Raw genomic sequence first — 27203 nt, 5'->3', positions numbered from 1 at the left:
AGAAAAGGAACACTTTGGAATTCAGCTTCCTTTGTTACTCAGTTTTAATGACAGCTATATGTCTCTGCACTTTATTGTATCTTCATTGTAGTTTGTTAACAAGAAATGTATATCACGGAGCCATCCTTAGAACTATATTCCTAAATATTTCACAGCCAGTATAGAAGCCACAGGCTATGCATGTAGGTAAATAACCAGTGTACTGGGATGACATTTTTTTATAGTTGCATTCACATGGACCTCAAGCAGAACATAAATGAGCAATAATGTTCCACCTGTGCTTACATTAGAAAATCTGCACTGTTAGCTCTGCACAAAGAACCACTGTTGGAAAGAACTTTGCTCTTTACTCTGTTTAAAATTGTTTATTCTAAAATGTGGTCTTCAGGGCAAATGGTTGTGAACAAAGAATGACAGCATAATCATGTTCATTTGCTTATTATACTTTGAAAATTTTAAAGCTGAATGCCATCCCTCTTGAAAGGAAAATGAATGGAGCATGCTGATTAAAGCCATGCACAATGAAGAGAAAAGCTTTCATGTTTCCCAGTGCAATCTACTTGCCAAGGTATGGAAATTGTAATGTTCCCAAGTGCTTTTGAAATTAGCATTGTCATCAAAACAATGTTGCCAGTTGAGGTGTTTTATTGTGCCATGGTAAATATTGGCCAATCAGTAGATTCTGCCCATTCAAGATATAGTATAATGCCAATAGTGTTTACAGGACAATGTTGTAATACCTCTACCTGGTCACAGGAATAGCACTGAAACAGCAATAGTCTTAGCTCACCAGGTACTATGTACATTATATTTAATGAGGTTGATTTACTAAGGGCAAATAGGATGCTATTTTTGCAAGGGAATTTGCCCCATAACATTTTTGCTTGCACAGAATTGGATGATGGTCCAAACAAACGATCTGCTTCACCAACAGATGTGCACGTGTCACTCGGAGCACTTTATAAAATGTATGGGCCATCAGCTACATAAAGTAAACAGTGCTGTGTTCTGGCAGCTTCCCATCATGCTCCCAGGACAAAATCAAGGCAAGCTAATCACTGGTAGCATTTTTTTAAGTTTTGGATAGAGTAGAGAAGAGTTTGAACTGGTTATCTTTGGCTGTCTGTGTTCATGGCAAAATGTCTATGCATTTTCTGTCCCAGAAAGCCAACAGAAAGTGAAAGGGAATCTCAAAAAGAAAGGGCAATTCCCCTCTTAGATAGTTGTCCTGAGAGCAGATGCCCCCATTGGTGGATTCCATCTCAATTCTCTTTTTGAGGACAACTCCAACATTTTGGATTTTTTTTTTAAATGACACACCAGGTTGTAAGTTAGAGGCTGAACACACCTGTGCAACTTATGCATTAGTACACCACTTCATAACAGTACACAGGAGGTAGGCCACAAGCATCTGGATGGTATATTACATTTAAAGAATGCATCAGTAAACAGGCAATTGAACACATTTAAAAATGCTTTATTAGATCATGTAAACACTGGCCCATAAGATGCCAATCAACTGAATTGTAGTGATGCTAAATCAAATTTTAACTGGCGTCAAAATGATTAAAAGTAAAGGGCATTAACTATCCCAAAAATAGATGTCCTTGTGTGCATGCTACAGCCTAGAGGTCGACCGATATATCGGCCGGCCGATATATCGGCCGATATTTGCCGTTTTTTAAATAATCGGCATCGGCCGATTCTGCTGATAAAAAGCAGATTCTACAGCGGGACTTTGAAATGACTTCTGTAAGAAGTCAGTGTGAGTTGCTGAGTTGTCATAGCAACACTTTCCTCCTCTCTGGGCAGACTGCCAAGAAAAGAACTAAATGTTACAATGTTTACACTGAATGAATGAAGTCATCTCTGTGTAGAAGTTCTCAGTTTAACCATTTAAATACTTTTCTTACACTTGTTGCTTACAAGTAAAAATCCTGTATTTTCTGCCAGAAAATCACTTAGACCCCCAAAAATTATATATATTTTTTTTTAGCAGAGATCCTAGGGAATAAAATAGCGGTTGTTGCAATATTTTATGTCACACGGCATTTGCGCAGAGGTCTTTCAAATGCATTTTTTTGGGAAAAAAAATACACCATTTAAAAAATAAAAATAAAATAAAAACAGTAAAGTTAGTCCATTTTTTTTTTTTTTTGTCCAAAAGTTTTGACTACCCGTTTTTATTTAATATATAGGTTTTTTCTTTTTTTTTAATCTAGATCATACATACAAGTAAACTGATTGGAGGTTTGTTTTGTTTAATAAATGTTTAAGTGTAAGAAATTTTCTGTATCACTAATGAAGGCTGCTTTCACACTGGAGCGGGCAGGCGTTGATGGTAAAACGCAAGTTTTAGCGGCACTTTACCATCATTTTAGCGGTGCTATTTGGCTGCTAGTGGGGCACATATAACCCAGCTAGCGGCCAAGGAAGAGGTTAAATGCGCCCATGAAGCACCGCTTCGGCAGTGGTGCCCATTCATATCAATGGGCAGGAGTGGTGGAGGAGCGGTATACACCACTCCAAACGTGCTGCTTGGAGGACTTTTTTTTTAAGATCCTGCCAGCGCATCGCCTCAGTGTGAAAGCACTCTGTCTTTCACACAGACTGCAGGGGAGCCATTTTGCAGGCACTTTACAGGCGCTATTTTTAGCCCAAAAGCGCCTTAAAAAATGCCCCAGTGGGAAAGGTGTGTTAGATCAACGGGGATTAAAAATAAATAAATAAAATAAAATAAAATCGGCCTAACATATCGGCCCCAAAAAATCGGCATTATATATCGGCTATCGGCCACCATGATTTCTAAATATCGGCATCGGCATCGGCCAGAGAAAAACCCATATCGGTCGACCTCTACTACAGCCTCAATAGTGGATGGATGCATGTGTTTCTGATAAAGAGGTACCCCTAGAGGTGGCTACAAGTACCTGGTAGACATGTGAGATTTGTTTCGTACGAATCTCAAATTCGTACGAATTTCTCTAAATTGGTACGTTCGGGAGGATCCGAAACACGAATTGCCATGCGTCCGAATTTTTTATGAAATACGAACTTTTGTTTACGAATCCCCAGGAGGAAGTAAGCACAGCACAAAGATCTAACGAAAATTCATATTTCGGATAGGAAATTCTTCAATGGAATTTTGTATTTTGGATATAAACCAAACTTCCATCAGCATTGACTGTCATATTGAGGTATATTTTTGCCTTTAAATTCATCGTAACGAACGTTCGTACAAGTTAACAAACCTAACGACAATTCGTATTTTGTACGAATTGAAATTTAATTTCGGCCACAAAAAACGAAGTACGAATTAATTTTAATACGAACCGTAACGGAACGGAACAAAACAAATTTATTGACGGCGCCCATGTCTAGTACCTGGCACCTAGTTGTCAGTATTAGCCAGCTATTATTGGGGTTCTTCTGTAAGGAGGTTCACATGAAGCTGTCACTTTAAGACTGTACAATGGATGGCTGATGGACTGCTAAGTAAGGAGCAGCTACTACTGGCAATACCTGCTTTCAGTGTGGAGATATGCAGAGATGATTTAGCTCACCACTCCTGGAGCATAGCAATCAGGTCCAGATCACTTGGTGGTTTGCTTTCCTCAGCAGATTACAACAGTTTACCACCCACTTTGTCACAGCTTCCAGTGATGGGGAGAGGAAAGGGAGGAGAGCAGGCACCAGAGCAAACAGCCCATTCCTCCTCTAGCTGGAAGAGCAGAACCTGGTCACACAATAATACCAACCAAAGACTGGTACCATCCAATTACAAATATTATAGAATATTTTCATACATTTTATGTTGCTCTTATGCAGCCACGTTTAGGAATTTCTGTCTCAGTTAAAATGTATTTAAACCCCCACAATAAATATCAGGGACGTTCAGTGAGGTCAGTGGCTGGTGAGGCACTGGCTAGTATTAGAGCTAGATACACACAGGTTACATATGCCATGATTGATAGAGCGAGAGCAATAATTCTCGTGCTAGACATCCTCTGTAACTCTAAACATGTAACCTGTGAAAAAAATACAAAGCACCGCCTATGGAGATTTTTAAGTGTAACATAAAAAGTTACAAAAACCACTGGTTTATTCTCTAGGGTTGTGCTGCTAAATATATATATGTAGTGAGTGTACAGCTTGTATAACAGTGTAAATTTACTGTCCTCTCAAAATAACTCAACACAACAGCCATCAATGTCTAAACTACTGGAAACAAAAGTGAGTACACCTCTAAGTGAAAATATCCAAATTGGGCCAAAAGTGTCAATATTTTGTGTGGCCACCTCCTAGTGGCCACATGGCGAAGTACGTTACATAACGTTGTTTCACCAAGCCGTTCCATTCTGCCACAGTACAACTGCAGCGACTGGTTGGCAAGTGGTTCATGGAGTTTGAAGTTATAACTTCCAACCAGTAATTTCACAGTAAATAGATAAATAATAAATTATTATGTTATAATATATAGCATATATGATTTAGCTTGATTAAAACAGTACCTTTTCATCAGAAGATTCTCATTCTCCCCCTAAACTGTGTGAGAAAAACATGGGATTGTGGGTAAATCGTATACCCATAAATCCATGTTTTTTCCTTTTAGATAAGAGGGCTAGGCTGGGCTGGAAGGGAGCATGTGTCTTTTAGACACATGCCCCCTTCTATGACACTGCAGTGAGAGGCATGCCTCCGCTGGAGCATTTTTATTGGACAGCTTGGGCCAATGAAACTTTACCATTGGTCCAAGACTCCAAGCTGTCCATTGAGCTCAGTTCCTCTGACAAGAAGTGAGGAGAGGCACTGTGAGTTCATCCTCTCAGTCTGCTGCAAATAGAGTGTGCCAGCCTGTATTTAAACTGGCCGCTCTTTATGTAGCTTCTGACAGGCTGTGCAAGGAGCTCCGTATCTGGCCAAACTATGACCCTCGAAGCTTGAGCGTTTTTTTGGGGGGGGTTTTGTTTTATTTATTTTTTATGCTCAGGGCAGGTGAGGCAGTTTCAGCCTCCCCTGACTGTACTTCCCTAATAAATATCAACCAGTGGTAACTTATCATCTATTAGATGCTGTGTTTTTGTTTCCATGTCTCTGTCGGCTTACTTTCCCATCATTTTTTCCTGTTGTTCCTGTCAGTAACAGCTTCCAGTCCTAGGTGACAATGGTTACTGAGCATATCTCAATGCAGGTCCAGTAATGTCATACCATGACAAATGAATATACTAAGGGTTACTATTTCACTGCGCATTGATATGTGAGATCAGACTATTGCACAGCTTCAAGTTCCACTTCTGTGCTCATAGCAAAAGTTGAAGTACAAAGCATGGTGCACAGCTAGAGATATGGTGAGAAATACAATACACAATATACAGTACAATGCACATTCTATCTACTGTATACACAATAAAACGTAATATGCTTTTTTAGCTAAGGTTAAATGTACTTTAACAATGCAGTGTAGCCCTTGAAGGAAAAGAGAAGAGCCATATTTTATATTTCATCATTTGCTGTCCATGCTACTGATGCTACCATGATACTGCTGCAAGAGTAAATGAATGGGTTGACTACCTAGATTACATTCAAGAGATGGAATCCAGTGTATACTCCAAACAGGATAGATTGGTACAATTCCACAGTAACTGATGCACCTGAAGGATATTTAAACAGATACACCCCTACACCACCATTACAAAATCGTATCTATTCATCTGTTCCCTCCCCTACCCCTCTTAGGCTCCATAGCTTGATAGGCATGACTTGCCACCAAAATTCCTGTACTTGTGAATAACATTGGATACAGCCAACGTGCTGAGAACAAGCTTATAGAAGGGCTTGTTAAGAGAAGCTGAACCTTCCCCTCTCCACTAATATGCAACGTAAAAAAAAAAAATCTTACATTTATAAAGGACAATGGTGTACTTTTTAATTACGCTTTGCACTTTGCTGGCTATGGGAGTAGTAGAAATTAATTTGGGGGTTGGGGTTGTGAAAACAAAGTGTGTTATGGGGTGATTAGGCGTAATGTGGTAGATGCATTTTAGTGATGCATATCAGTCTGAACATGAAGTTTAATGGCCCGGTAGCCCACTTTTATTTAAAAGGTTGGCAAAGTCTTTACACAATGGTTGCCCAATCGGGGGAAATCAGCATCTCACAGCAAATCAATCAACTGAAAATGGTAGTCCACCTGTGTATGGTTCAGCAGCACCGCTGCTATTAGTACTGGTCCCTCAGACCACCAGCTCTTCAGGCTCACTCACCTTGGTTGCAGCACCTCACTTCACAGGACCACTCTTAGCTTCTACATAGGGTTCTCCAGCCCCCTGAAGCTTGCTTACTCCTCCAGAAACTTCCAGACTCCATCCAACCCTCTGGACTCACTAGCCGCTTCAGCTTCCTCAGTCTCGCAGACTCTTGTTGTTGTCCCAAATTTCCCAGTCCTTAGGCAAGGAACCCCCCTCAAACGGGATGCAGTCTCCAGAAGGAAGACCCAGCCCTTCTGACAGGGCTCCATGTGCAAATGGCAGCAACTACCCTGAGCTATTCTGAGACTTAGTTTATAATGACCCTGCACACCTGTATACTCACACAGGCTTCAGGTGTCTAGCAAAACTCAGAGAGGATTTAAGGTTCCATCCCACCGAAGACATTTTGAAATCTTCAAGCTCCAGGCCCCAATGCGAAATTACAAAACCCTGAGAAACCTTACAAGAGTTTTCTCCACTCACAGTAAACAATAGTCTGGGATTTTGCATTGAGCCTGAATGTGAATCCTGTGCCTTTTCTAAATTAATTTCCTAAATTCACATAGTGACAGGGCCACGTCTGCCACAAAAGCTGTAATTGGCCTGTCAAAATCACATGACTGCCTATCCTTTAGTCATGGAGCTCTCTCTGCTGCATTAGGCCTCATGCATACTGAGCATCAAAAATGCCACTTTGAAGGGGGTGACTCTTTTCTACCTCCAAAAACTCCTTCATGGTACCCTATGTGTCCTTGCACACATAGGTACACATAGGCAGAAAAAAAAACACTTGCGCATTTAAGAGAGAAATGTTCCAGCATATAAAGCATTTATTGTGCATAAAGATGTTAAAATCACGTAAAAAGTACGTGAGAGTTCATACATTTCAATGGCCAGAATAATTTTAATTGCCTGCAAATGAAATGAATGAATGCCCAAACATCTGACGCACCTGAGCATGCCTAAACGCATTGGCTTTAGGTGCATTTTCAACACTGATTTTCTCCTGCTAGGAGAAAAGGCTTTCAGGAGAGCTGTGCAAATGCCCAGTGTACATGAGGCCTTAAGCAGAGAAAACTCTGTCAGATGACATAAGCTAGACATTGTGGTCTGCATTTTATGAATGGGTCATAAAATGCGGGAAATGGTGTGAAAACCCTGGTGGTGCATAGAGGACAGCAATATCAATTTTCCTTTATAAATGAGCCAAATAAGTCCTGATAGCTAAAAAAAAAAAAAAATTAATAAAAAAAAAAACAACAACTTTGCACTGATTTAGATTTATAAATTATATATACAAGCTGTGCATGAAGTTTATGTCAACATTAATGGCATTTTATTAGGAATATGTGCTAATATTGAGTAACTCTGTTTACCTGAACTTAAATTCAGAGTGACACGGTCAGCTGGGCATTAGTTGTACTCATGGATGTATTTCTGGAATGAATATTTAATCATCTTATTAAATTATTATCTTGGATTACACTAAAGCAAGAAATACAATTCAAAGAGCAAAGAAGCTTGCTTACCATAGAGAAACTAAACAAGCAGCTAGCAGAGTGCTATATTAGGTGTCTAGAGTGGTACTGCCCATCTATAAGGGTCGCGGGGCGCCGCACTCCCCCAATCCATGCGCCCGGCCCCTAGTCTCCGTGCACTAGGGGGAAAACTGGCACCATCACTATTAAAACTCAGCAGTCTGCATTCCAAAATGTGTACAGGTTTGGTCCCCTTTGTGAGGAATATAGGATGCTGCTACACTTTGTAACCGCTCATCTATTGTTAAGTAAATGCTATTTTTTTTTTTTTTTAAAGAGTATTTATTGAGAAATAAATAAAGAGAACAATACAAATGCAACAGAAAACAAGTGCGATATTGCGGAACCATCATCGCAGATGAGGTGCATAAGAAAATTGGAGCAGAATGTAACTTTATCGTATTAAACTAAGACCATAAACAGAAATACTTAAAACCAAGAGGATGGTGGTGAAGTTAGTGGAATAAAGCGGCGTAATGACAGCGACTGGATGGATCTTGCATAAAGACAGTTGCAAACGTAATATGTATGTAAAACAGAAATAATACCATTTCCCATGAATAGCAATATAACAGATCGTAGGATCAGTAGTATCAGATCGGATGTATAAAAAGAAAAGAAAGAAATAAAAAACAAAGAGAGGGGGGAAGGGGAAGAGGGGAATGCATACAGATACATAAAGGAAAAGTAAACAGGTAAGAGAGGGGGGGAAAGGGATATGAGGTTCACATGTAGAGTCCCTAGGGTAGGAGGGTTTCAGAGAGAAGATCCAGGGGTTAGTTGGCTACTGGGCGAGGCACAGATAATAGATTGGGGTGAAACCAACCCCGGGATAGGAAGTCTAGTGCCAAAATAGGAGAAGGTGAAGTTGTCCAAGTTGATGATGTCCACCGGAGGGAGAGTGTCAGATATGAAGGGAAGCCATCTCGCGTAGAAACGAGACTTCGCTTTTTCGTCCCTGAAGTTTGCGTTGTAGCGATCTTTGTAAAGGAGTGAAAGGAGTTCCTTCTGCGTCTGGGCGACGGAGGGGGGAAGAGATGAAGTCCAGCTCTTTAGAATGGATTTCCTGGCAAGGAGTAGGCACAGCAGAGACCAGTCCACATGGGGGGGTTTGCATGGCGTGCCGCTTAAGGGCACATGGTTGTTGATGGAAGACCATGGAAGCAGGAGAGGGTCCCAGTATCCAAAGATGAGAAGAAGGGGGTCCTTTGGCAATTTCAGCAGGGTGACTTTAAAGATGTAGGAGAGGATCCGATCCCAGAAGGATGAGATGAAGGAACAGGACCAGAAACGGTGTGCCAGCGAGGTCCTGTTCTGGAGACATAGGGGGCACTTGGTGCTGTCCTGGTCGGATTTGGAAGGAAGGGGAGGTAGGCCCTGTGGGCAATTTTTAGTTGCATTTCTCTCCGGGGTTAGGCGGTAAACTTTGTTGAGTCCTTGCAGAATTTTATCTACTATATCTGGGTCAGGGAAGTCTTTCTCCCAGTTGGCGACTGATGAGGATGTCAATTGAGGAGCGACCTGCTGGAGTAGCGGTGTGTAGATGTCAGAAATTTTATAAGTATCGTCCTTGAGCAGGCAGTCCAGAAAGGTTAGGGGGAAACGCTTACATTCATCGCTGCAGACATCCTTTAAGTAACTGACACATTGCCTGTAGTGGAAAACGTGAGCTGACGGGAGGGAGAACCTTTCAGCTAGAAGGGAAAAGGGCAGAGGGCGCCCAGATTCAAGACCGCAGAGTGCAGCAAAATTGATGATGCCCCTCTCTTTCCAGATGTGGAACGGCTTGTGGAGTAGGCCAGGGGTAAAAGTAAAAGTGGTCAGCCCTCGCGCCGCTAAGTGGTAATAAGTGACTAAAGTGGAACAAAATCCAAAATCAGATATAATGAAACACAGATGCTGTGAAAAAGAGCCTGAGTGATATAAAGTGCAAATGCTAACTAAAAAATGCAGCAGGACAAAATAGTGAGCACAAACTATCAAATAATGAATATAAAGGGGTGGGTCCTGCGCAAATCGTGCCACTCAAATAAAATACACAAATTCAAAATAATATAAATATGTGCATACATACAATGCCGTGAAAAAAAATATAGTCCAAAAAACAGCACGCATAAAAATATATAAAAAATATATAAAAAAATGGAAAAAAGGTTTAATGATAGAACAATAATAAAATGTCCGCTACTCAAGGCTCCCAGAACTCTCACCTTTAAACGAAGTGAATAAGCAAATCAAACAAACTCCAGGATTCTCTTATTTCATTCATAAATAATAAATAATAGCCATCAGGCAATCCAAAGGAGGGATGCAATGATACAATTCCGCCACTAGAGGGCCAGTCCCAGCTTCCAGAATAGCTGAAATGGATCTTCACTTCTATTTCACAGTGTATGGCTCAAAATAAGAGAGAGGAGGGGGAGAGAGAGAAACAGGAGACTTCCATAGTGTAGTAGTTTAAAAAACGGCAGGTAAATTTATTAAAAAGCAGTAAAGACTCTCACATTTTAATTGCAAAAACAAGCACAATCAGGAAGAGTGTATAATGACAACTTCCTCCTGCCTTACTCTACTTCCGGTTCGTCCTCTGGCCAATCCCTACGCGTTACGTCATGTGACTTCTTCATGGGGATCATGGAGATCCCCATGAAGAAGTCACATGACGTAACGCGTAGGGATTGGCCAGAGGACGAACCGGAAGTAGAGTAAGGCGGGAGGAAGTTGTCATTATACCCTCTTCCTGATTGTGCTTGTTTTTGCAATTAAAATGTGAGAGTCTTTACTGCTTTTTAATAAATTTACCTGCCGTTTTTTAAACTACTACACTATGGAAGTCTCCTGTTTCTCTCTCTCCCCCTCCTCTCTCTTATTTTGAGCCATACACTGTGAAATAGAAGTGAAGATCCATTTCAGCTATTCTGGAAGCTGGGACTGGCCCTCTAGTGGCGGAATTGTATCATTGCATCCCTCCTTTGGATTGCCTGATGGCTATTATTTATTATTTATGAATGAAATAAGAGAATCCTGGAGTTTGTTTGATTTGCTTATTCACTTCGTTTAAAGGTGAGAGTTCTGGGAGCCTTGAGTAGCGGACATTTTATTATTGTTCTATCATTAAACCTTTTTTCCATTTTTTTATATATTTTTTATATATTTTTAGGGGTAAAAGTAGGATTCCCCTGACTCGGAAGGTGTCTGGAGACGAAAGGGGGGAGCTTGAGGCATTTCCTGGTTTCCCTCCAGGCTATGGCAGTGTCCCTGAGCAGGAGGTTGTGTTGAAACAAAGACGGCACTGCCTTCCACCTGCAGTGGAGGAGTGCCGTCAATGAGAGTGGGGAGACCATGGCAGCTTCCAAGGAGTAGTTGGAGTATCTGGAGGATTGAGAGATCCAGTCCAGACTAGTTCGTAGCAAGCATGACAGGTTATACAATCTTACATTAGGTAGGCTGATACCCCCCTCGCGCCTGGGAAGATGCAACTTTTTTAAGGCTATACGTGGGCGTTTGCCCTTCCATAAAAAGGAAGAAAAAGCCGATTCTAGAATTTTTATGTCCTTATGGAGAAGGAGCAAAGGAATAGTTTGAAGTGGGTACAATAGCCTGGCAAAGCTAACCATTTTCAGCAGGTGGCATCTTCCCAGAAGCGAGAGAGGCAGATCCATCCAGTTCACCATTTCTTGAGAGATTTTCGTGATCAGAGGGGAGTAATTGAGGTGGTAAAGGGAGGAAGGTAATTTCCCAATTTTAATGCCTAGATAGGTGATATGTGAGTTGGCGACTGAAAAGATAGAGTGTTGTGTCCAGGGGGGTTTGCGAGAGGACCCTATCGGGAGGATTTCGCTTTTACCATAATTTATACGTAGCCCTGAGCATGATCTAAAGACGTCAAAGACCTCTTTAATAACGGGCATGTCAGAAGCGGGGTCTGACGAGAAGATGAGCACATCATCAGCAAAAAGGGAGGTGCGCAGGTCGTGTGGACCAATATGAATACCGTGGAGAGGGGCCGATTGGGACAGATATCTGGATAGAGGTTCTAGGGCGATGTTAAAGAGGAGCGGGGAGAGTGGGCAGCCCTGGCGAGTACCTTTATGCAGGTGGAATTCATCTGAGAGAACTCCAGCCGCGACTAATTTAGCTGCTGGGGATGAGTACATGGCTTTAATGAGATGGCAGAAGTGCCCCGAGAAGCCCATTTCAGATAAAGTCATAAAGAGCCATTCAAAACTGACATTGTCGAAGGCCTTTTCTGCCTCTAAAGTTATAATAGCAAAATCCCCATCCGGATTATTTTTAGCATGTTCCAGAGCAAGCATAACTTTGCGTATATTCAAGGTGGCAGTTCTGCCTCTCACAAAGCCAGATTGGGCAGGGTGTATAAGGGAGGGTACAATGGTAGCCAGTCTCGTGGCTATGATTTTGGACAGGATTTTGACATCCAGATTGAGGAGGGAGATCGGCCTATATGAGCCTGGGTCAAGCGGGTCTTTCCCTTTTTTGGATAGGAATTTTATAACGGCCTGGTTTCCAGAAGGGAGATATGAACCACCAGACCAGATGCCATTGTACACCTTTAGAAGAGTGGGTTCTGTAATGGAGGAGAGGGTTTGATAAAATTCACTGGTAAACCCGTCGGGGCCTGGTGCTTTGGACGGGGTTAGTTTACGGATCGTGGAGGAAACTTCGACAAGGGAGATGGGGGCATTGAGCGCTTTTAGTTGTTCAGGGGTAGCTTTAGATAACAATACATTATCGAGGAAAGAACGAGCCGCATTACTGTCTATGGGGTCTGGGGCGTAGAGGGACGTATAGTAGTTTAACATCGCCTTGTTAATTGCTTGTGGGGTAGATTGTACAGCACCCGTCGCATCTTTGAGGGAAGTGATGTGCGTCGGGTGGAAAGGGCCCTTGCACAGCCTCGCCAGGAGCTTGCCCGCCTTGTTGCCAAACTTGTGGAGCGTCGCGTCTAGTTGGGATCTTTTAGTTTGTTCAAGTGTGTTTGCCCAAGTGTCGAAAATATTCTTGGCCGCCTGCCATTCGGTTCTATTGACAAGGGAGCCGTTAGTGGAGAGGGACCTTTGGGCTAAATGTAGTCGCGCACTGGCCCGTTTGTAATGGGACAGTGCGTTCCTTTTAAAGGAGGAAGCATAAGAGATGATCTGGCCTCTGAGGAACGCCTTACCGGCATCCCAGAAGAGGTTGGGGGAGTCCGAGTGGGGGGAATTTGCTTCCGAGTATTCGCGCCAGGAGTTTGCCATAAAATGTTGAAAGTCTGGGTTGTCATGGAGATACGAGGGGAAGCGCCACAGTCTTGGGTGAGGTGGGAGATCTAGGTTAGCAAGACTAACGGAGATTGGGGCATGGTCAGAGATAGCTATATCAAGCACTTCAGTTTCAGACAAATTTGGTATGAGATCGTCAGAGCCAAAAAAATAATCGATTCTCGAGAACATATTATGGGGGTGTGAGTAAAAGGTATATTCCCTGTCCGCTGGGTGAGATAAACGCCATAGGTCACGAAGATGGAGAGATTCCATGGTGGATGCAAAGTGGGAAGGAGTAGACGAAGCACTTGTCGCCCTGCGGCGTGGGGGAGAGGACCTGTCGTCTGCATGGTGCAAGATGTCATTAAAGTCACCGCCGACTAAATGGGGGGTCTGGGTGGTCTGGAGTATCCATGAGGTCAGGTCACTATAGAAAGACTTAGTAGGGTTATTGGGAGCATAAATGTTCGTGATCACTAGTTCTTTGGTCCCCAAGCGGGCGTGCAGCGAGAGGAGCCTACCCTGTGAGTCTGAGTGCGTGGACAGCACCTCGCACGGGAGGTTTTTGTGGATCAATAGGAGAACACCCGCTTTACGACTAACGGCGTCAGAGCCTAGGACTTTGCCGACCCAGAGTTTCCTCATACGATGAAAATCTGGGGCGGACAAGTGGGTTTCCTGCAATAGGGCGATATCTGTTTTCAACCTTTTTAGGTGTCGGAGGACTTTCATTCTCTTATTAGGAGATCTGAGGCCTTTCACGTTCCATGAGACTATTCTCACGTCAGGGGTGTCGAGAAGAAGAAATGGGCAGAATTTAGAAATTTGTCGCCAGCCGGTGGGCAAGGCAGGAGAAGCTGTTGCTGAAATAAGAAGGACCTGGTAGGGCTGTGGGACATGGGAAATAGGGTGGTCAGGAAGGAGACCCTGTCGCTGAAGGAAGGTGGGGGGAGGGGGCAGGGAAGGTGGGGAGCAAACTGAAATACAAACAAAAACATAAACATATACACTGGAGAGAACTTCACTTTTTTCCGCATGGAGTCACTGTGTAGGCCAGCCCCCAGTGCACGACCCAGAGGTATAGGACGAGAGCGTCCGGGCAGTGGGCCTAAATATTGAACAAGGGTGCGGGCACGCACCAAGAGCCAAAGAGGGCGCGTGCCGTGTTGTGGCAGTAGACATGCACAGTGAGTCCAGGAGGAGTACAACACAGCTCAATAGACACATGGATTAAAGTAACAGACCCACATTAGCTTAAAACAGTACATTTATGAGGACCCAAGAGTGGAATTATCCACAGGTATAGCATATAAAAGTAAAAACCAGAAGGGGCCGAAGACAGTGTAAAAAAAACAGTACAAAAAGAAAGAGAAGAAAAAAAAAGGCAGAATACACTATCATAAAAAAATATAGTATTATATAAGAAAAAATATATGACAAGTGGCCGCAAGCTAAAAAAAGGGAGCAGCGAGATCAGGAGCGGCGGGAACTCCTGGTAAACTTAGGCCAGGGCGTCAAACAGAACATAGGTGGCCAATATCACTGATGGTGTGCCCATTGGATGGGAGCAGCGCTTAAGGCCGAGATAGCCAAGTAGCAACAGGCTGGACCGTGACCAAGCTTGGACGAAAACATAAAAAAAAGAAAACAACATATTAACTCACAAAGATAAGTCAGGCTGGCGGTCTTGGCAAAAAGGTCACCGGTAAGGTGAGAAGAGAGGGATCCAAGAGGACCGAAGTGTCATCAACGAGGGACGCCCCGATGGTGGGTATCAGGGGCAGCAGACCTGAAGCGTTTGGGTGAGTCCTTCCGGGGGCTCCTCTGGTCCAGGGAGCGATTAAGCGATGAGGACTTGGAAGGGGTGTGAGGATGTGCACCCTGGTGCAGAGAACGGAGAAAAGCTTCAGCTTCAGAGGGGTCCTGGAAGGATAATTGGTCACCGTTTGGGGCCTTCAGGCGAAGAATAGCCGGGAAGGCTAGGGAGAATTTGAGTTGCATTTTGAAGAGTTCCGAGCACACCTGTTGGAATGCCTTTCTTTTCTTGGAGACCTCGATGGAGTAATCGGCAAAGATTAGGACCTTGATCCCATCCACTTGTAGAGAGCGCGTTTGCCTGAACTTCTGCAGAATCAGGGCCTTGTCAGAGTAGTTTAGGTACTTTGCGATGATAGGTCTAGGGGATTTGCGTTCTGGTGCAGGTTGACCCATACGATGTGCGCGTTCGACCGTGCAAGGGCCCGGAAGGCCAAGGGCTTCTGGGATGCGCACTGCGCAGAAGTTAGACAGCTCCGAGGACTGTAGCGACTCGGGGATCCCTACGAATCGCAGATTGCTCCGTCTGGCCCTGTTTTCCAGGTCATCAAGTTTCTGTAGAACATATTGATTTGTTCTGTCCTGGGAGCGTTCCGTTGCTTGGGCCTGGTAGAGTTCCTCCTCTATGTCTGACAGACGGTGTTCCAGATCATTTAATCTGGTGTGGTGTTCGCCTATTTGGGCCTTGAGCTGCTGCATGCCTGCATTTACAGCTTTTTCCACCGATGCCGTTATCATGGGGGATAATAGAGCGGCCACGGCCTGGGCAATGCGCTCTGTGGTGGAGTCCTCTGCAGGCTGCGTGGAGAGGCTACCCTGTGTTGGAGGGGCTGGAGATGCTGGTAGTGCTTGTGGAGAGGGGGGAGGCGCAGTGTCACAGCTCACCTCCATGTCTGCTGCACGTTGTGGAGAGAAGGGGGCCGAGTAGGCCGAAGCCGGGGCCTCGATTTGCGGCCGCGCTGCGGTCGCGGGCGGCGTCGTATGTGCTCGCGCTCCCGTTTTCTCCAGGAACCGGTCCATGGTTGTGAGGGGTGATTCCGGGGGGTGTTCCGTCGGGTGCCCGGCCGCTCAGCGGGATTTTATAGCCGATTTGGGGGCCGTGATGCGGGAGCTGAGGAGGAGAGCAGTCACTCCATGCGGCGCCGGAACCGGAAGTCCCGTAAATGCTATTTTTAACTGCAATTATTTTTATTAGGTTCTATTGGGAAATCTAAGCATTTGTTTAGTTACAAAAGGTTATGCAAACAATCTCAAAAATACAATGAGTCAATAAACAAGATAATAATGTTGTACAATTAAAAAACAGTGTCTTGTGGTTATTTAGGTGCCTCTGGAAATTCAGTAATTGAGGTACAGAAATTGTTGCATTTTAGGACCAGGTATTTCCAGGTTTAGAGAGAGGAAAAGGGTCAGGAGGAGGGAGAAGACCAACAAGGTTGCAGATTTGGTTTTGTCTTTGTAAAGCTTTCAATCACTAGTAAAAAGTATACAAGGTATGTATGTGTAAGGTAAGAAAAAGGGAAAGTAGACAGACAGGAAGGAAAGATTGATAGGTGGCTGAGGAAGAAATTAATTACTATGGAGAAAAATATGGCGACTGTTGCTCCCCAGCCCCCCTAATGGGTTCCTCAGACTGTTGTCAGACTCTCGGTGGAGAATTTGCCCATACTTTTCTTGTGGGTCACAGGAGTGCACTTAATTGTGCTCTCTTGTGACCCAAAAATAATCTGCAGTGATCTCATGTTATAGAGCCGCTCCAAGCTTGTGGCTGAGAGCTGAAGTCAGCTGCTCCAGCCTCCTCCCCAGTCCGATGCTCCAGTGAGTGCTGGGGGGGGGGGGGGGCAGAGCAGAAAGAGGTGACCGATCAGTCATCACTCTTTTCTCAGTGCTGACTAAGAACCTAGCTTCCATGTGGTCATTTAGTTTTCTGCCTTAAAGCAAGCGGGAAACAGTTGCAGCATCAGACCAATGCTGCAGCATGGAGGTGAGTGTAGCACCCCCCTAGATAGTCTGCTAGGTTTGACTAGGCAGAGCAGTGTAAGATTACTTTAGGTTACTCTGTGCTCTGCAGGCTGCAAGTTTGACTGCTTTCCCCTGTTTTCTGGAGATCTCCAGAACATAGTGGGTGGAAGAGTCAAATGAGCAGACTGAAAATGTATGTAGCTGCAGCCAACCCCTGGGGAAGTGTTTCAAGATGGTGGTTGGGGAGTATATAAATAGTTTGGAGTCTCAGAGAGCAGTTTTTTTTTTCTGGGGGAGAGGTTCCCAGCAAGGAGGGCTGCTTACCCTTCCTGGTCATCCTGCTGAGAATCCAGCCTGTTCATTGAGGTTCCTGTGGAGATAAAAAAAAGGAGCGTTGTTGAGGATCTTATCTGGGAACACTACAGAGGAGTCTGCCTACTGGAATATGAAGGAGAAATCCAAGCTCTGGGGATACTGTGAGTACAGACCAGAGAGAGAGAGAGATTCTCGTAACTGTTGTTGAGGTTAGCCCCTGCAACATTCAGTTAAGGCTTGCCTTCCAGTTGGTCGGGAAATCTTTCCAACATGTTGGAAAATTGGGTCGGACGGAGATTCGGACGGAATCAGTCCGATGCATACCACACACAGTCAGATTATCTGACGACACGGTCCGATAAGACTCATTCCGACAGATTCTCCGACCGTGTGTACAAGGGGTTAGTAGGCTTCGACATTTCATAAGAGATAATCATGTGATGACGGGTGAGGAGATTGAACGAGAGTTCTTAGGGGAGCTAGACCCATTTAGGCGAATGCAGTTGAAGGCCTTTCTCCAATCAATAACATCACGATTGTCAGTAGTACGTACACCATCTAAATTTGAGCAGATATGTATAAAGGAGGAACCATTGAAACATCCACTCTAAGCTATGTACTCCCTGTTAGTTGAGTTGAAAGCACCACAAGAGTTAGTGTTTCTACAAGCATGGGAAAGAGACCTGAGGGTAACTTTCTCGGAGCAACAGAAAACCAAGATTTTCAGTCTCACACACAAGACATCTATGGCAACTAAATATCAAGAAGGAGGATATAAAACTTTGACTAGATGGTATAGAACACCGTCGGTACAGAACCGGATATATATCCACAAATATCTAACCTTTGCTGGCAATGCCAGGGTGCAGAGGGCACTTTGATACACATATTCTGGGAATGCCCTGGAGTGAAAGGATTTTGGAAGATGGTCTCTGAAACAATTAAGGAAATTACTGAAGTGTCTCTTGGGGAAGATCCAGCAGCTTATCCACTATATGATATTCCGATATCTATTGAAAAATACAAAAACTCACTTTTGAGGCATTTGCTGAATGCAGCAAAAGCCTGTATACTGATTCTCTGGAAAAGTACTACATCCCCAACTAGATCACAATAGTTTGGAGAATATGAGAAATTCAGCAAATGGAAAATCTTACCATGATGTTGAGAGAGCAAGAAGATAAGTATCAGGAGGTCTGGTCCCCCTATATTATATATATAGGGAACAAAATTCTTAAAAGCAATAAATCTCGTACTAATAAATGACTATGTTAGAAGTAGGAGAAGAGGGGTGATATGGAGAGACAGGGTAAAAATAAGTTTTGTGTTTTATTCTTGGGGGGGGGGGGGGGGGGGTTGAGGTAGACCTCCTAGGGTGGATAACCAGGGGCGTTCCTGGATAAGGGGAAAAAAAATAACAAGGGCATATCGGAAGGAATGATAAACCAGCGGCAGAAAATATAGTTGTTTTTTGATGTCTGTGGTGAAGAGGGTAGATGCTAAATAGAGGATAATAGTAGATAAGATGTATGGATATTCAGATGTATTGTTGTAAAATTATCTTTGTGAAAAGAAAATAAAGCATTTAAAAAAAGAAAACAGCAGTGGGAGTCAATGGCGCGGCTGCTGTGTCTTAGCCAATCAGGAGGGAGAGTTCTGGAGGGCCGAGACACTTGTGGACATCTCTAAATTGCGAGAGGGCTCAGGTAAGTATTAGGGGGCTGAGGGGGGCTGCTGCACACAGAAAGTGTTTATCTTAATGCATAGAATGCATTAAAATAAAAAACCTTCTGCCCTTACAACCACTTTAAGATGAACATTGCCAAGCAAATGGAGATTCTTTTCAAGATCTGATAACTGAATTAGGCATCTAAGCGCCAACCACTATAATGGTAGCAATATTAAGATTCTTTATTTTAGGTCGTGAGAACATGAAGTTCCAAGTATTACGATGTGCGGGATATTTTGGATTATTTAGTATTGAGGAAACTTTGTTTTTCCACTAGTTCTCTGTATTATGCCTAGGGTGAGCATTTTGGTTTCTTATTTCTGTATGTGTTACTTTAAAACTACACATTAAAGTCAAAATGACAAATAAACAAAATTATGTCACACATTTCAGAATAGTCCTGTATACCAATACTTTTTATAAGAAAGCACAGTTTTTATCTGCCTCAGACATTAGTTTAAATGTTTATATCCCAAGGAAATTATAGCGTTCTCCATTTCGTGACAAATGTTAAAAAAAAAAAAAGAGTACACTTGAAGGAATAATACATCATACAGTACTACAAATCAGCAACATCATTACCATAAACATCAGGATGATGGTAATAACTTCACTGAATCTATTTATTTCCTAACATGTTGTCTTCTGTCACTGGAAGAGCATTCATTACTCTTGTTGATCTTTCCTATACACTGTTAATCTTTTACCGAGATGCCTTTAAGCATTAGGTGACAAAAAAGTTAAACATTTCAAGCTGTTCTGTCTTGCCAGTTCTTCCCACATTTGCAGCTTTCTAGGCTATTTCCATCTGGTGATGAGCTATGGTGCCTATGAGATTTGCTTAGTCAAGGTCTGTTATCCTCCTAAGGAATATTTTACCGCAGATGTCACTTTATGCAGATTGCCGTTTAGCCTATAGGTGATCTATCCAACTGATTGGTATCATGTTATTTTAGATTTTTAATTCCACGGAGAATAAACCCCTACAGGACTGATTTGTATTAAACTTTCCAACCTAAATCTGCTGAAACACATAGAGGATAAGCTACTGGGCCATTAAATTAGACGATATTAAAACGATGCATGAACAACACCATGTCTACATGATCAAAAGAAAACTGTGTAGATGCCGCTGGGAATCTTACAAATAGCATAAGTTACTAAGAGAAAAAAGGCATCAAAAGATTCCTTTAAATGATCGGGTTTATGTTGTTGAAAGGTTTATATCTAAAAAAGGAATAATTGTGTGTACAGGCGATGCTGCCTAAGGCATTGGCATTGTAGGAATACACCTTATATCGGTTATACTCATAATGCTTTATCTGTTATTTATCTGCTATTTCAGATTTTTGCATGAATTCAGTTCACAGGCTGTTTGTCAAAACCATCACAAATCTCAAAAATTGCACACTTAAATCCAAACCCTTTTGAAGTTTATGGGAGGTCAATCTGGAAAATGAATCCTGGACATTTTCAAGGGTAATTGTTAAGTGGTTATCAAACAAAAAGGCATGGGAACTGGGGTGGGCACTGCCCTGGGGGATAAGTACCAATGCAAAATAAAATATAAAAAAACTACCATATACTCTAGCTGGGAGAGGGCTCTTGCTTTATGTGACTTTAAAGCGGAGTTCCACCCAAAAGTGGAACTTCCACTAATTTTTCTCCTCTCCCTATCTGGTGCCACAATTGGCACCTTTCGGGGAGGGGGTGGACAGGATACCTGTCTTTGACAGGTATCCTGTTCCCCCTTCCAGGAGTCCGGGTGGCATTCCGTGACATCACTGCGACATCTCCTTACGCCTCCCTCCTCCTCTCCTTATCGCCGGGCCAGTAGGAAAGAGGAGCAGGGCCTTGCACATGCGCAGTAGGGTTCCTGACGTGAAGCCGTAAGGCTACACTGCCAGGTTTTTGGGGGGTTTTTTTTGGGGGGGGGGCGGAACACCGCTTTAAGAGGAACATTGGGAAAACACCAATATTTTCAATTTCCTGCTTAGGAGATACCTTATAATTCCCAAGGACAGCATGAGCAACACTGCATGCTGGCATCAGATAATTTACTTGTATAGCATTTACTAATTTATCTTTTATTTACATTATACATTATAATTTATCATTTTTAAGCATTATTATTGAGTTTAATATAACAGCAGCAGCATTATATTTTGATTCATTATTAGAACCAGGAAAAAATTTAGATGTATATGTGAGACCAGAGTTATTTAACCGAGAACAATAGCTATGAATCAACTAGTGGGAGCACTAGCCACAACCAATCTAATTCTAAAAACGATATGAAAATTGAATTTTTAAAAGAGTAAAGTTGAAACTCTCAACTTCATATCATTTTCCATTGGCACAATAGTTAAATAATATAGTTTGTGTGCTTCTTTTTTCACAGTACCACACTGCATTGTCTTAAAAGTTCAATAAAACGGCAATAAAGAGTACACTCCAATATGTCAGTCACAACCCCACCTTCCTGAACACACTTTCATCTTTAATTATCTGGAAGGTATTCAAAATATAGGCTTCAGACATGCGTATAGTAGAAATTGGCTAGCGTTAAGACAGTACCGAAGCACTTGAGAAGACAGAAAACTGAAAGATCTCTGCAGTGTGCGTGCCGCTGCTGCCAAAAGGAACTTTGTGGCCTACAACTTTTTAACCCAGTTAAAAGTGTCATCTATTTATGTACCATATTCATGAGGAAATTCATGAATATGTACCAAAGAACTTGGTCATCAGCAAAAGACCTGCACTCAGTGTTGGGACAAGATCCTTGAACACCAAAGATGAAAAAGCTAAAGTGCGCCTCTATGAGCTGTGAAGTAGTGCAGCACAATAGATTGGAGTTCCTGCCTGTCAAGATCCATAATTTGCCATGCAGTGCTGAGGTCCACCAACAGGTGTCTCCTGGCAGTTTGTAACTGTCAGGAGAGACTTTCCCTGCTGGTGTTGTGTTATCATTGGGCCACAGTACTGGCGTCCACCAGTGGATGGATCCTGGCAGTAGGGGGCAGGCAACACTTCCTGCGCTCAGGTGTTACTTGAGGACAATTACTGCAGTCTTATAAATACCTGGCAAGCCCACACATGCTTTCCTTGGTATCTCTCTCCCTGGGCCCTGACCCTGAGCCTGCTATCCTGACCCTGAGCCTGCATCTGACCCGACCTGATCTATTCTGATCCCACCCTGGACCTGTCCCTCCTGTTTGCCTTGGATCCCTGCTCTGCAGCCCATCCATCCGTCTTCGCCCTGTCCTGTTTATTCCCCATCCTTACCCATCTTCTGACCCCCTGTGTATGACCTCTGCCTGGCTTTTGTTACGATTCCGGTATTTCCCATTATTTGTATATACCATTGTTGTTTGTGGGTTTGGGTTGGTAGTGCACTGTTATATTCACTTACTTGTCACCTATGTAAATAAACACCATTATTATTCACTTACATGTGTTTCTGGTTTCCTCTGTGCAGTCCATACAATCTGGTCACACCTGTTCATGACACTGCCCTTTTTGCAGCCCCCTTTGCTCAAAATAACAAGGCAGACACATCTTCTACCTTCCCCTTGGCCCAGCCCTGCCCATATTTCTCCTTGCTCCACACTTTAAATGTTTCCCTCCCCTCACAAGTTTCACCATCTTCATCCTCTGCAACATCTATGGGCTCAAGCAACAAGGAGGACATGCTGACAAGGAGTTTGAGAATCCTACCCTATGACACATCAAGAAGGTTAGCATGGGGCCACTCTAAGTAGGGAAGAGCACAGGCTGTAACCAAGTGTTAAGTCTCCAAACCGCTCATCAGCATCTTTAACTAGGTAGGTATCTCTTGGAAGAAAAAAATGTCCCCCAATCACCCCCATACCCACTGTCTTAATGTCAGCTTAGCACTACTGCTAATTTTACAGTGCTCTAATTCCAGCTGGTAAAATCTACCCTCTTCTGCTGTCCAAGGGCCTCGGCTATGGAATGCTCTACCAATCAACATCCTCCTGGAAGAAAATCACCTGGCTTTTAGGAAAAAACTGAAGACCTTCCTCTTTTAGCAGGTGATCAAAGCTCGCCACAGCGCCTAGAGGCGATTCAGTTCGCATTGTGCGCTATACAAGTATTTCATTCATTCATTCATTCTGCCAGTTTATGGTCTTTTCTGTATGTAGCCAGCTGCCATTTTTGCCCATAATGCCATTTTTGCCCTCCATAAGCATATACAATCCTACTCCATCTGTATCACAAAACCATGCGGTCAGGACACAAGGTCCAGCAGGCTTGGACAGGAATAGTACATCTTATTCATGGCACAATGGACAAATTTGATGGTGTGCAGGATGGTGAACACCACTGGAGCACCCATGTCCTGCACCATAGTGATGGTGACAATGCAAGCATCTCTTCCTCCCTCTCCTCAATGGCCTCAGGCAGTGCCTCTGAGCCACCAGTTCTAAGCACCTATGCTGGCATTCCTGAGCTACATTAGGCCAGAGATCCTAGAAACTTTTCAGAGAACGACAAGCTATGAGATGGCTTATACCAACCTGCTGGACTAAGCCTTGTAAGAACCTGATCGGGAGGATCAGAGTATTCTGGGACAGCAGACCACCAAGAGTGAGCTGAGTCATCTGTGTTTATCTCAACACTGGCACAGTTAAAGAGGAAGTAAACCCTGATGGGTTTACTTCCTCTTTCATTCCCTGCAAAGGCAAAACATAATGGACTACTATGCATCGCATAGTAGTCCATTATGTGTCACTTACCTGACACAGGAGCCAGCGAAGTCGCCGCTGTCCCCTGTAGTCCACCGCATCCATCTTGCTGGTGGCGTCTCGCAGCTCCGCCGCTGTCATTCGGCGAAGCCGTGATGACGTCACGCCCGCGCATGCGCACGGGAGTCGACACGGGCGGCAGCTCCACTCTTGGAAAAGCCGCTCTCAGTGCGCCTGCGCGCCGCTGTCTACGGCGCATGCGCCGTAGACAGCGGTGCCCGTTTTTGGGCAAATATCTCCTAAACCATATAGGTTTAGGAGATATTGCTTGGACCTACAGGTAAGTCTTAATCTAGGCTTACCTGTAGGTCAAAGTGGTTTGTAAGGGTTTACAACCACTTTAATGCAATATAGACCGCTCCTTGTTCAGCAGCCCATCAGCCATCCATTACAAGCTCTAAAGGGACAACTCCACTCTGGATATTGTATCCACAGAGCCCATACTTTCATACATATCCCCGTGCTGTCTTTCAACAGGCGAAAATGTATTTGACATTAAAACTTAATTTAGATACCAGCACATTGCCAACCCCTACCTGTCTCTGACCTAGATTCTGATTGTGATTCTGTGCCTATCTGCCGAACTGTTGCTGAACTTGGCTTGTTTTTTTCTTTAATTCTTTATTTTCTTGGCTTGTGACCTGACTCCTTGCTTTTTCTCATCTAAGGTCAGCATCTCCATGTTCATGTTCGCTGAATCAATTTCCTGGCACCTGTGCCCTTTTGTTTCACCACCAGGGTTATTTGGACAAGGCTTATGCAAGAGGCCACCCTCATTATGTCAAGCTCCACAAACTGGCAAGGGACAGGTGAATTATTGAAAGGTCCTTCATACAGTGTTTTTCTTTGAATTAAACTATAGTACTCCTATAGAACTCCTAAGAATACAGGAAGGGTATGGAAAGGGTGAGCATAGTTGGGACTCTTGAAGAGTGGCTATGACCGGTCCAGTGGCTGTCATTCGGCGAAGCCGTGATGACGTCACTCCCGCGCATGCGCACGGGAGTCGACACCCGCGGCAGCTCCACTCTTGGAAAAGCCGCGCTCAGTGCGCCTGCGCGCCGCTGTCTACAGCGCATGCGCCGTAGACAGCGGTGCCCGTTTTTGGGCAAATATCTCCTAAACCATATAGGTTTAGGAGATATTGCTTGGACCTACAGGTAAGCCTTAATCTAGGCTTACCTGTAGGTCAAAGTGGTTTGTAAGGGTTTACAACCACTTTAATGCAATAGAGACCGCTCCTTGTTCAGCAGCCCATCAGCCATCCATTACAAGCTCTAAAGGGACAACTCCACTCTGGATACTGTATCCACAGAGCCCATACTTTCATACATATCCCCGTGCTGTCTTTCAACAGGCGAAAATGTATTTGACATTAAAACTTAATTTAGATGAATCCCAAGTGTACTCAACTAAATGAGGAAAAGGTAGCTTTCGACATCATTTTCTATGATGTTTAAAACATTGCTTTCTACTTTTCATTTTAGATCTTTATAAACATTAAAAAACCTTTCACAAGACCTTGGTTTCTATGAAGAGATGGAGTGCAATTACATAATCCTTTATATACAGGAAGCATTTTATTATGGAACCTTGACATAGCTGTAATGCCATTATATAACCTTCTATCCTCTGACATCCAGTAAGTTAAATTACAACGTCCATTTGTTTAGGATTTGTTTTTTCAAATTCAAAATTGGGATGCCAGAAAAATTCCACAGCAGTACTTGTGGAGAAGTTTTCACAACATACAATGCGTTAGACCAAGATAAAGTTCACCTTTAAAGTGGTTGTAAACCCTTACAAACCACTTTGACCTACAGGTAAGCCTACTGTAGATTAAGGCTTACCTGTAGGTCCAAGAAATATCTCCTAAACCTACACGGTTTAGGAGATATTTACAAAAAGACAGGCACACCGCAGATCAAGGCGATATGCCGCTCGTGTCGGCTCCCATGCGCGGGAGTGACGTCATTGCTGCTCCGGCGAATCACAGGAGCAGCGAGACCCTGAAGTCACTCCGGAATACATGGCAGCAGTGAAAATAATGGAGGGGGACTGCTTCGGGGGCTTCGTTCTCAGGTAAGTTATTCATAATGAACTAGTATGCTATGCATACTAACTCATTATGCATTTGCCTTGCAGGTTACATTTTTTTATTTTTTTTTAAAAGTGCCTTTACTTCCTCTTTAAGACCATTTTACTTTACACACATACATAATTTAGGGTGTAACATGTATCATGCCCCTATTCACCCAACTCCTGCCACCAGAGCACTTCTCCCTGTGACAGTGGGTAGTGGTTCCTCTCCCCACACCCGCTGTGTCATTTTGAAAACAGAGTCCGCACAAAATCCAAAAATCGAAAATCTGAAAAATTCGGAAATACGAAAATTTGAAATCCGAAAATTTGGTAATTAGAAACTATCGTATTTATCGGCGTATAATACACACTTTTTTCCCCTTAAAATCGGGGGAAAATCATGGGTGCATGTTATACGCCGATCTCCCGCTGATTATAAGCAAAGGAGCGAGCGCCGCCGGCATACAGAAAGCCGAGTGTACTTTGGCTAGACTCGGCTCCTCTCGTAGTCCCGTCCCTGTCTGTAAGCAGAGCCAAGTCTAGTCGAAGTACACTCAGCTTTCTGTATGTCGGCGGCGCTTGCCCCTCTCCTCTCGCAATCAGTGGAGATGGGTGGTACTGTGAGCAGAGCCGAGTCTAGCTGAAGTACACTCGGCTTTGTGTATGTCGGCTCCTCACATTTAAATGTACGTTTTTTCCTTAAACTCCCATCCTAAAAGTATTTTTCCTTAAAATTCCCTCCTAAACTTTGGGTGCGTGTTATACGCCGATGCTTGTTATATACCAATAAATATAGAATCTATAAATCTATCCCCTATTTTGTAGACGTTACAACTTTTGCGCAAACCAATCAATATACACTTATTGTGATTTTTATTACCACAAATATGTAGAAGAATACATATCGGCCTAAACTGAGGGAAAAATGTGCTTTTTAAAAAAAAAAAATGGGTATATTTATTATAGGAAAAAGTACGAAATATTGTGTTTTTTTTTTCAAAATTGTCACTTTTTTGTTTATAGCGTAAAAAAAAAAAAAAAAAAATACAGAGATCAAAAAACCCAAAAGAAAGCTCTATATGTGGGAATAAAAGAATGTAAATTTTGTTTGGGTACAGCGACGCATGACAGTGCAATTGTCAGCTAAAGCAACAGAGTGCCGAATTGCAAAAAATGGCCTGGTCATTGAGCTGCAAAACCTTCCGGAGCTGAAGTGGTTAAAAACAACCACACCATTTTTTTCCAGAGCTGCCTGTATTTCTCCTGAGGTTACCTATGATGTTTTCTTTGTATCCTGAACAATTCCTGTGGAAGTTGTGGCTGAAATGTTTCTTGATCTACCTGACCTTGGCTTGGTAGAGGGTCCAAATTTTCCACTTCTTATTAAATGATTGAACAGTACTGACTGGCATATTCAAGGCTTTTGATATCTTTTTATATCCTTTTCCATCTTTGTAAAATTTCATTACCTTGTTACGCAG

Source organism: Lithobates pipiens, unplaced genomic scaffold (genome assembly GCF_037356315.1).
Source record: "Lithobates pipiens isolate NorthernLeopardFrog02 unplaced genomic scaffold, aLitPip1_a1.2 Scaffold_8, whole genome shotgun sequence".
Classification (NCBI taxonomy): Eukaryota; Metazoa; Chordata; class Amphibia; order Anura; family Ranidae; genus Lithobates; species Lithobates pipiens.
The sequence above is the reverse complement of the archived record's forward strand: the minus strand, read 5'-3'. Positions refer to the sequence as shown.